General features: G+C 40.9%; 1 protein-coding gene across 5 annotated transcripts in view; it reads right to left on the minus strand.

The window, feature by feature from the left end:
* LOC119655392 (interference hedgehog) overlaps positions 1 to 12,327 on the minus strand; it is a 261,840-nt gene that overhangs the window by 174,667 nt on the left and 74,846 nt on the right. For all 5 annotated transcript variants that reach the window (XM_038061269.1, XM_038061266.1, XM_038061265.1 and 2 more), the window contains exon 3: positions 880 to 953. The gene's annotated coding sequence lies outside the window, so the exon portion shown is untranslated. The remainder of the gene's footprint in view (positions 1 to 879; positions 954 to 12,327) is intronic.

The raw sequence follows: 12,327 nt of genomic DNA on the forward strand, positions 1-12,327 counted from the left end.
CGGGTTGGTAGGTCTTTTATTCTTGCTCTTTTGTCGGCTTGGTTTAGTGTTGATTTTATGCGAATCAGTTGCTTGGCTTGCCGGACAATTGTCCATCAAGATATTCAGGGAAAAGTTTTGTTATGAATTTTTGTCACGTTCAAACCAAGAAAGACATTTAGTTCATAATGTCTGGGCTTGTCGTTTTCATGTTCTTTTGGAAATGATTGTGAGCGAGGTGGTCCTTTGAATACGGCCTTCAGAAACTACAAAACTATTCCATAAAAGCATAAAACCACATAAAATTATATGATTTTGGGGAAAGATAGAGAGTTAAAATTAAAATTTTAAAATAAAATATTTAAAAGATATTTCTGCTTCTATTTTTGGATGAATATAAAAACAATGATTTGCAAAAATAATTTCTCCGAAATAGCACCAGCTTTATCAGGTATTACATAGCCAAGTCTGTATTATCAATAAAAGATTTGAAAAGTAAAAATCATATGGGAATAAACTTTATCTAAAAATTTCAAATATGTGGCGCACACGACTTTTAAGTGCCCAAATACTTCAAACACCAGTAGAAGAAAAGAAGAGGTCCGGGGACCGGTAATGTCAACCTATCTATACTCATAAAGATAAAGACAAATATTAGTAAAGATTACATTAAACCATTTGTTCGTTCCCACAACATATGACACTATCTTGAAGTCAGTCGCGCTCCTAGTTTATAAACAAAAAATGTTCTTATCAAAAATTATTTCAATCTAAACTTTCCCGCTTCGGGTTAGACCAGAAGGAAACATTAAAACAAACCATTTGGAAAGTGATAAATGCACTTATTTGTGGCTACTAGTTATTACTAATCAATTTTAATGTACAAATCAACAAACTTACCGCCGTCACTTTAAAAATTAAAAATATGATTCATGATCAATGCTTTTGATATGTAATCATAATTTAAATTTAGTCTGAAAAAAAAAAGAGAACAGAAAAGACATTAAATAATTATTTGTTTTCAATGTTGATATTTATATAGTTTATGGACCAATTTTTTTTTATTTTTTGGTTTCTAAAGAAGTAATATGGATGATGGAATTTTCAAATGATTACCATCTGAAGCCAGATAATTTAGTATTTTATTTTAATTTATTAATTAATTTAATTTATATAATAATTTAAAAATTGTTAAAAAAAATGATGACTGTATTAAATCAATAAGCAATAAAGTTGAAACATTTAAACGTTTTTCTTGGCAAAACATCGTTGGAAAATGTTTTTCAGTTGAGTATCAAAAATGGAGGAAACTACTAATTCTCCAATATACCATTTCGAAAGCCATTTTTTAACTCACCGCTTCTATATTTCAGAACTAAAATGAAAAATAAGGTTCTTTTGAAAAAGTTCTAATCAGCACCTGTCATTCGATACCCTACATGACTATGCTGAAAAATAAATTTGAAACCCCTTGTTATGTAGAAATGCACCTTCCCACTCAGGGGAACAGCAGACTCAGATCATTCGTACTATGGTTCATAACCCCAGGTTCAGCTGATTCATATTACGAGTAAACTGCTCATGTACGACAGACAATCAGATAATGAGAAATTAAGTTATTTTGGATGCATCTGATTTTACAAAAAATTTTCAACTGGGAAATAACAGTCACGTGGAAGATCAGATGTCAAAATTCGTCGATGCCATAGACAGTCGTGAGGGCAGAAATGTCCTGATCAATGTTGATCTTCTCCCTACATGGCCCTGACAAATTTGTTGATTACTTCGCAGTGCAAAAGGTGCTCACCGCACATGCATTCTAGAGAAGTCTACTCAGTAAACAGAACCGAAACTGTGCATCATACCTGATCTATCGATCAAAGGATGCAAAACAGAATTCAATTTTTTGCTGTAGTTTGTAGTCATGTTCCCCCAAGGACCAGATTTATTAGGTTTGAAAACATGATGGACAAACTGGTCTTAGACATGAAAGTATTCAAACAAAAAATGACTTTCGGAGATTACAGTCTCCAGGCAACAGTGTTAGGAAATTCACTGAATGCAAGACGGCGTTGTCTTTTGGAGGTCCTTGCGTAGCCCAATTCTGCTATAGACCTGACTATTCATTAGTCTTCACTAGGTCGCGGTATGCTCTAGAACAGCCTACAATAATCATCAGACAATCATCTTCGACTCGAAAAACAAGCCAAGCAATTACGGAATAAAGTGCAACAATGAGGATCATGTTGGGTTTGTGTGCGAAATTAGTTAACTAATTAGGTTAGTTAAATTAGACTATAAACCTGCACTAGGTACACTCTCGAAGAGGACTTCCCATATCACGGAGTGTATCATCAATGCCGCGATTATATACTTCCCTCAATAAAAGGACCAATTGCTGGTGCAGAAGTAAATCGTCCGGCTTTCCATCGACCTGTTATTGAGCAGGAAGAGCAACCCAGAGAGCAGTAGCTAAAAAGTTCAGCTTGGCTATAAAACGACTCAGGAGTAAGTGCTTCAAGCAGATTTGCTTAGAGGCGTATATAAGCCGAGGGACGAAGCATCTGCAGCGTTGCAATGGAAGGAGTCAGATATTGGGCAGTTCCGCAAATCATGTGTTCTAATCCCGTCCTCAAAATTATTCAAGATTCGTTTTGCTCGGAAATTCAGGCACGACAATTGCCTTTAGAGACCTTTAGGCGTGATAGTAATACCCACAGTAACTAAGAAAAAATGTTTGGAGATTTACAGCACCTCCCGGAGATAACAAAGAATTAGGTCCTCAAAATATACCAAATAAAGCCCTTAAGCTATTGGTTAAGTCAAGACAGGACATATTTGTGGAATTGTTTGAGGCATTGCGCGGTTACTCATGGAGAAAACATCGTGGGAAGTAACGCCCTCTTTACATTGCATTTCTGGATCTAGAGAAAGCGTTTGATCGTGTGGCACATGAACTCATTTGGTATGCTCTAAGACAACACTTAGTCCCAGAAGAACTCGTGCCCTGGGTTCAATTCCTCTATCAAGTTCCGACAAGTAAAGTTCGAAGTGTGCCCGGTGTATCAAAACCGCTTCGTGGCTCTTTGTTCTTGTTATGGACACTGTCATACATCCAACGTCCAGCGCCTTATACACTGCCTTATGTAAATGATGTTTTTCTAGCGTCTAATAGCAAAGATGATCTCGAGCAACTTGTCCAAAAATGGAATGATTGCCTCATGCAACACGGTCCCAGATTGAATTTGAATATAACAATATAACTGAATCTTTGACAAACGATTCCCATGAAACAAGCACAATCAATGTCGTCCGTCCTGTCACCCTCTATCTCAGTGTTGGTTGACTATAAAAGACAATGAACGACGTCTTGCGATAATGGATACGAAAAGGTTGCTTTGTACTAGTGGCGTGACGCGTTTTGATCACATCCGAAATGAGAATATCCGCGATCGGTATGGGGTTGCATCAATCTTGGAAAAACTGCGAGAAAGGCGTCTTCGATGATATGGTGACGTAATTTGCGCAAACGAGAATTTACATGCAAAGATTGCTCTGAACATCGAAGTGGATGGTAAGCGACCTAAAGGCCGGCCGAAACAACGGTGGCTTGATACGCTGGATTGGAATTTAAAAGCCTCGCGATTGCATCCAGATCAGGCATTGATGAAATAAAATGGCGAAACCGATCACGAAGAGCCGACCCTGCTAGTGAACAATACAATAGTGCAATATGGATTTCCACTGCACAAATTTGGTCTCACCTGGCAGTCTACTACCGATGGCTCAATAACTGCTTCCAAAGAATCCTTACTCAATTTAGATGCATTATTCATTCAAGACCGTAACAGTACACTACAGGATTGCAGTACCCTATAGGAGGCAATGTGGTCGGTATTGTGCTCGCCCGAGATTATTACTCAGGTACACATTCACAGCTGATTCGAATGGCATCCTGCCTCAAATCACGATACAAATTCGGCTACCATCAGTGAGATTTGAATCGCGACCTTGTGTGCGACGGCCTCGTGCTCGTGCACATCCAGCAAAACCTGATTGAAGTGGGCTACCTTAATATACTAAGGCGACACATACCAGTTACAATAACTATGTGGGGTTGCCATCAGATATCAAGTTAGTTCATAATAACGACCCAAAGAACATAGCCATGGACGTTAAGGAATGGTTGCTTTACCATGTCAAAAAGATCCTTCCTCATGCACCTCAGAACCCAGATTTAAATCCCATAGAGCACTTGTGGGCAGACGTCAAAAAGGAGCTACGAAAAAGGGAGATAAGGAACAAAAAGAAATTTAGAATATCACATAAAGGATGTTTGGAATTCTATTCCTGCGGAAGTCACCGAAAAACTTGTAGGGTCGATGAAAAGAAGACATCTCGCAGTTTTAAAAGCTAATGGTCACCACACCCAATTGTTGACATAAATTTATTTTCTATTGAAGTGTCCAAGTTTTTTTTTTTTGGCTATGCAAAACACTAATTTTTTGATTTTATCTTTTTTTGCTGTTAAAAATATCATTAATAAAATAATAATAACGGTAAAAAGACACATAAAAAATGTAGGCTTTCGGGATATTTGACTTGAAAGTGTATTGACGTCACTTTCCAACTCTTTAATTGGTTGACTGTATGTTATCCCCCATGAAATCAGTCCTATATGAAATATATGCTTTACCATGAACATACACTCATTTGAAATGTGATACCACTTCACTTCATCCGATAAAAACCAACTTTTCCTTCTACATAATAGTGATTCTTGCTACTGAAGCTGAAGCTAAAAATCCGTGAGTAAAGTCATATACCATGCTGAATTGACAACAACAACAAAAAAATTGGCTGACAGTTTCGTCCAGGGAAGAGACAACTCATCAGATGCTGCCTCACCTCTGCCCTGGGAGTAGCGTAACCGAAAGTAGCGACAGGTATATCGCTCAATTTATATATAATCTCAAATACGTCATGAGTGCGAATTATGTTGAAGTGAAATCTGTTGTAAATTCAGGCCTAAACCAGGCCGAAGTGATTTTTTTTTGTTGAGGATACTGGGAGTCCTGAGTCCGCAACAACTTGATGATGGACCGAATCACTTGATGCTTGATGCTTGTACACCGTAATTCTGATTTAGCACAAAAAAAAACGTCGAACGATCACATAAAGTCAAAGGTTCTCCTAAAAGCACGGACAGAACGTGCGCTTCCATCCCCCCTCCCCCCTTCTGAAGTGACTCAGGCATCATCCTCTTCAAGTCCACTCAACCAATGAAAATTTTTCCTGTCTGGGGTGGAAAACTGCAATCGATAAGCCCTATGACGCGAAATTCGCGCACCGTTGTTGACAGCCAACAGAGCTTATTTTATTTCTTCTTACCAAAACTGGTCCGCTCGAAACGTCTCACTACAAGGACCAAGCTCCTACGGTAGAATTCATTGATTTTACGAAAAAGTCGACTCGAAGGTTGCGTGGGCAGCCCACTTAATCCGTACAGGTGAGAATGATCCAGCTTGGAAAGTCTGTAGGGGCAATATCTATGGGAGCAAAAAAGGATGTGGCATAACCTGGCTCAGATGAAGCGACAGCGTAGGCCCAGAGGCCAGACAGTTCTAGGACCTGGAATTGGTGAACCTCAGCGGTAAACCGGTATACCTGCAGTCCTTAGGATTAAGGGATCCTAAGTCCGCAGGCACATGATGTCGGACCGGAGCAACTGCATATATGTACGTATGAGGTTGAGAGAAGCTCGAAAGTACAGGGACAATTGTTTTTGGAGATCACTAAATTTAAGCCAACGGTCCTCCTGTAAATTCGAATCTGATACCCTTACATATGCAATATATATGTTAGTAACTATATGTTAGTAACTAACGGATGTTATACCAGGAGGCAGACGTCGTCCTCCTTTTTCTTTCTTTTAAATCCGCAAATAGATTAAACCAAGTAACCATGGTAGTTCTAATAAAAAAAAATAAAGATACAGTCAAAATATACGGAAAATTTCCACATATATTTCCCAATTGAAACCAGAATCATTCGTCAAATCATCTCGAAAGCCATCATACCCAGAAAGGCATCTCAACCCTTCCATTTTCCTATCAAACCATCTCCATCTCTCATCAAGCCCACCACATACTACCATTACCATTTTCAATTAAAATTTAATTTGAAATTCATCCAATTAGGTAACTAGTTTTCGATTACACATACATAATCCACCAACTACCAGAATTTGAGAAACATTTTACAGCACAATCAACTCATGATCAACATAATTACTCTCATAAATAAATTACGTACTCCGAGCGTAACATAATGATGTTGACGCACAACAAAAAAAAACATTTAATTCTTATCAATGGATGACGATCCATTTAAGGTGATGAAATTAAGAAAGACCGAAAGGAACCAGAATTGACAAAAGAAGTTTATTTGAGATAATCAACGGCCTACGCATATTAGGCCTTCGTGAATGGCTCAGACATGACAATCGGGGATTAAGTAAATTGAGGGGCTCGTTAAGAGCCAGTAGAGCGACAAAGCAATTAAATAATTGAATTTTTCAGAAAACATAATTGGATTTAGAGTTTTGGGGAGGGCCGAAATATGGGGTCTGTGATATTAGAATGGAGGAGGCTAGGTATGCCAAAGGTTCATGTATGATCAAGAGGGCTCATAACTTCTGTATTTGGTTTTCGATCTAAGTTCTACCAACACTTGATTCAAAGAGACTTCTTATCTCTATACCCCAAATAGGCGAAAATGCTACTAAATTCTCCCTTTTTATTCTAGTTCTTAAAACAAGAGAAACCCCTGATGTACCATACTAGAAGACCAACTTTATTATACTAACGAGAAAGCAATAATTGCCTAATAGTACTTGGTCCATGACTTAGATCCTAAATCCAGATTTGAATGTTCCAATTATACAAAAAGGAACTTAGAGCCAGGACAATCATATTCAATGAAGTTAGATACTTTTAGTCTAGGCGTGTCCAGAATATCTCTCTATAAGTTGAAGTGGAAACACCACGATATTGTTGAAAAGGTCCAAAAGAGGGTTAAACTCTTTGATGTATGCACAACTGACAACACTCCTAAATTAGTACATCAACTAGCAAATACTGCCTTTTTGTTTGCACATTATAGCTTTTAAATAAGTAGAAAGAATATAGGTGACCAAATGCATAACCAATACCAGTCGTCTTCCAACCTTAGCTACGACATTATGGAAGTAACACTACCCTGTAGGCGTAGAAAGCATCAATCTCAATGTGGGGTATATCTCCCTGTTCTCCTTTTCTCAAACAAATGGTCATAGTTACCCTGTGTGGAGCTACCAAATCTCTCATCAGATGCGTCCCTTCGTGCGGATAAGGGAGCGCTCGGTGGATGCTTATGTGCAAGCCAGATAGGTGGGAAATAAACGCCCACCCGTGGATAAAAATTAGCTATGGGAAAGACACCCAGAAATCAAACCAAATATGGAGGACGAGAAAGCTAGTTTTTTTACGGCGCAGGACTTCGGAAACCCAGTACAGGTGATTTTTGGGAGTGGGCAAGCGGGCTCCCAGTCGTCGATATCCAGCGACTGCAGTGCCTCAATAGTGGAAAACTTGACTACTTTGGCATCTAATACTACAAGAGATCTTAGTGGAGTGGAAATGAGATCTATATCGGATCCTTTTCACGGAAGCTCAAAACTTGGGAGGTCACCACTGAGAGCAACATTAGCCCTAGTTAGTCGAGATTTGTCGCGGGACTCGGAACGGAATTTGGAAAGTCCCCGGACTGACATAATTTGCGCGTTTGTTTCACCGGAGAGACACAGAAATGCATCCTGTGAGTTCATTAAGGAGCGGCGGCATATGCACCGAAATATCAGGGCTCTGATACGTGGCATTAAGTTGTCATGAACAAAAAAAATACCAAGCGTCATGCGGTGGGAGACGCAGGTGACACCTTCTCAACATAAGGTAGATAAGAACGCGAGCAAATGGATTAGGGATGGAATAAATGAATCCCTTGGTATCCAACAAGCGGCCAAGAAGAAAATGACCTCTTCGCGAAGAAAGCTGTGCCAGAGAAAGTTTCTTGTAGTTCTTCGACTACGGTCCCAACTTTGAAAAAAGAGAAAGAGCCTACAGATCGTAAACACGAAAAATGGACAAAGGAAGACGGTAAAAAGCGGCAAAAGGAGAAAAAGAAGATTCGTCTGGAAATAATCATTATTTCCAAGAAAGGAGATGTATCCTGCACCGATACCCTTCGAAAAGTCGAAGCCTATTCGAAATTAATAGACATGGGCGGCAGTGTGAGTCGTATCAAACGTGCGCAAAAAGGGGATCTGATTTTGGAGCTAAACAAATCTAACCAGAAGACAGTGGATAATTTTCGTGGGGTAATCAAGTGCAAAGACTTAGACAAGGTCACATCACGAGAGGATATCTGTTCTGCATTAAGGGAACAATTCAATCATAGCGAAATAGAAGAAAATTCCATCAAAAGGATGAAGAAGGCATATGAAGACCGGTTTTGTTAGCTTGACGGTGGAATCAGGGATTAAACTGATTTCTTCGGGTAAGATAAGAATAGACTGGGTCGTGTGCCAACTTAGGGAGCAAATACCTCTCAAGAGATGCTTCAAATTTCCTCGATTTCGATCACTTTGCGGCAGCATGTACTAATGAGCATGATAGGTCGAGAAGGTGCAAGAAAAGAAGAGGGCCACCTTATCAAAGACTGCAGATCCACAATGCATGTTGTGCAAAGGAAAAAAGGGACTGGACAACCGGCACGTTGCAGGAAGTGGCAGGTGCCTGGCATATAGGAAGGAGCTGAATCGTAAGTGAGTTGATACAAATCAACCTCAACCATTGCGTGACAGCTCAAGGCTTGCTCTCGCAAACCATTCGAAAGTCGAATATGAACGTGGCGGTAATATGTGAACCTTGCCGAAATTACGGTAAGGCTACGTGGGTAAAAAACTCATCGGGAAACGCAACGATATGCGCATGTGGACGGCAAGCCATTCAAGAAACGATGGCTTCCCCGGGAGTCGGTTTTGTAAGAGCAAAAGTCAACAGCGTCCATATCTACAGCTACTATGCTCGTCCTAGTGCAACATTAGCGCAATATAAGGCAATGCTAGACGCTTGGAGTTGGACGCTAGAGACCACAGCCCCAAAATTATTACTGGCGATTTCAATGCGTGGGCCTTAGACTGGGGAAGTCGAGTGACGAACATTAGGGGCCAAATCTTACTTGAAACCTTTACCTTGGACAACGTACTAGCCAACGTTGGCTCAATCGTCGATCTAACTTACCTCAGTAAGGTTGGTGAGAGGGATGGTCTGGCGGATGAGTAAACACTACACCAGGCACACAGCATTAGAAAAAATGTGCCAGTTATGTCAACGGGTAATTGAGGCATGCAACTCCACAATGCCACGACGGAAATTTCATCACAGTAGGAAACCAAACTACTGGTGGAACCAAGAAATCGTGATGTTGAGGGCATTGTGTCTGCAAGCGAGGAGGCTTTGCCAAAGGACCAGAGAGAAGCCAGAACATCGTCAGTCGGAGAAAGAATACTGCGATCTTCGTAGTAACCTTAAGAAGGATATACGGGAAAGTAAGCGGAATTGCTGCAAACAATTGCAAACAAATACGAACCTGCGGGGCGCAGGTTGTAATGAACAAAAATAACCCCAACTGATAAGCCAGCAACTCTTATTCAAAATAATCGCAATTCCTATTCCACACCAGGAAGGAAGTGGACCTCAACCAACGAGCAACAGGACGTCTTCTCAATCCCAGGGGTTACGGAGGAGGAACTACGGGAGATCTGCGGAATTGGAGATAGTAAGGCTCCATGATTGTACAGGATTCCAACCAAAACCCGGAAGTTGGCTGCTAAAATCAATCCCGCATGGTTCATAAGCATATTTGGATCATGCATGGTGGAAGGAGTGTTTCCCACCCAGTGGAAAAGGTAGAGATTGGTTCGGCTACCGCAGCTCCAAAAACCACCAGGCGCACCCATCATATCGCCCTATCTGTCTTTTAGACACTATGGGGGAGATGATGAAGAGGGTGGTATACGACAGGCTGCTTCCCTTCGTGGACCTAGCTGGTCGTCTGTCGGAACGGCAGTACGCATTTGGCAGAGCACGGTCCACAATCAATGCCTTTTCAACGGTCGTAGACCTAGCTCGAGGGGCAGCAACCGCTGGTATGTACTGTGCGGTGACGCCAGATGTCAAGAATGCCTTTAACTCGGCCAACTGGAATTGGATTAAGGGCACCCTGGCAAAATTGGGTGTCCCTGATTACTTAGCACGGATAATCGAAAGTTACCTCCCGGATAGACTTCAGTGACAACACTGATTGATTTTGCAGACGATCTGGCAGGGGTAGTAGTTGCGAAACATCACCAAGACGTCGAATTGTATGCAAGTATTGTAGCAACCTTAAAAAAAGAAGAAAAGTCTAAAAAATCGGGAGCGAAAATTTTAATGACTCAGAAACGGAAGATTTGTGATTTTCTCAGGTAAGACCCGTTTAACGCAGTATGTGTGCTTATTCATTTCAATGTTATGATGATATTCTCGACTTTTTGCAATAAACGTCGTAAGTTTACATGAAGTACATAATTTTCACTTATAACAATTTTACTAATAATGAAATGATTTACACCAAATTTTCCAGTATTCTACATTTTATTTTATATTTCTGCGAAATGTATTCCTATAATGGACTTAAGGAAGCTATATATGAACAGTTCGCGAAAGCAAAGAGATTTTGGAAGCTCTATTGATAATGTCAACAAAGTGGGAATTGAAACGAAGTTTTCCGTCGAATATTACACCCAGGTCCTGGGAGGAGATCAATAATGAAAGGGGTCCCGCTAAGAGAATAGAAAAAGGATCTTGGGGAGAGTTTAAGCGAATAGCACATCCAGTGGCATTTGCTGACATTCAATGTCAGCTCGTTGACCGAACACTAACGGGCCAGAATATCAAGGTTGGACCGGAAGAGAGCACAGTCCAGCGGAGACGAAACAGAAGCCAATAATTTAAGGTCGTCTGCGAAAAGCAAACACGAGCAGGTGAGGATGGATGCGTGATCATTGATAAAAAAACAGGAAGAGTTGGGAGCCAAGTGTAGAGCCTTGGGGAACACCAGAAAGAGAGGAGGAACGACGTTAGAAATAGGAGGAAACCCTGGATATGATTGAGGGAGGGAAGTTGAGTAGAGAGAGTTTAGAGAGGAGAATATTATGGTGGACGGTATCAAAGGCTTTGGAGAAATCAGTATAAATAACATGTATCTTCTGTCGTGAATTAAAGCATTTAGCAACGAAGTCGGTAAATGCCTTTTCTACATTTAAGAAGGCAGAGGTTAGGAAGCCCATCGGGACCAGGTCCGACATTGGGGTGAAGATTAACAATGAGGAACTCAATCAAGGAAGACGTAGGGAGAGAAATGGTGAGAGATTCGGAGCAGTCTGCAGTTAGAAGAGGCGTAGGGTGTGGAGTAGTCGAGGGAGAATACGAGAAGTAGGTGCAGTGAAAGCCGCAGGATTGTTGTGGGGCGTTGGCAGTGGAGTCAGCAAAACTGATAGAAGGCAGAGATTGAATGGAATTACCAGAATAACGAGTGTGGAACCAAAAGAGTTCCAAGTTACCGCGGACAAGGGTGGCTTCGACGCTCAATAAGAAGCTCTTATGCGCTTTTTTAATCATTGACGTCATGATGGAGCGCATGGCCTTAAAGTAAGCCAGGTCGACGTCACTCTTAGGAGCCCGAAACTTCTTCTGCAATGCATGTTTCAGGCGAATATTATTAAGAATCTCCGTTGTGAACCAAGTTGGTTACGAAGTCAGGCAAGCAGGAGAAGAAGGGATATAACAGGAGAGGAGATCGGACAGGATATTGTAAAAGGTGCTTAGAACTTAATCACACGTTGAGTTAGCCCAGTTGAAAGACGCTAAAGCTGAGTTCAGACCGTCAAAGTTGGCCTTGTGGAAGTTGTACTTAGTAGATTTACGCTCGGTTTTGGAGTTTGAACGAGGGAGCTCCGCTTCGAATTCAAATCGTGGTGAGCCTCAGTTTTGACATACGGGGATGTGCAAGGAAATAAAGAGAGGAGGTTCTCGAGGAGGTTGGAAATGAAGAGATTGAGAGTGCAGCTCAAGGAGTTTTTGGTGGTATTGTTCAGAAAAGAAGAAAGTAGAAGGGAAGAATGGGAGAGGTTGTTGGAAGGAACTGGAAGGCTAGGATGATTAGGTCAATGGAGCATGGGGAGGGTAAGCTCTCTGCAAAGGAAGA

This window comes from Hermetia illucens, chromosome 4 (assembly GCF_905115235.1).
Source record: "Hermetia illucens chromosome 4, iHerIll2.2.curated.20191125, whole genome shotgun sequence".
In the NCBI taxonomy this organism is placed as follows: domain Eukaryota; kingdom Metazoa; phylum Arthropoda; class Insecta; order Diptera; family Stratiomyidae; genus Hermetia; species Hermetia illucens.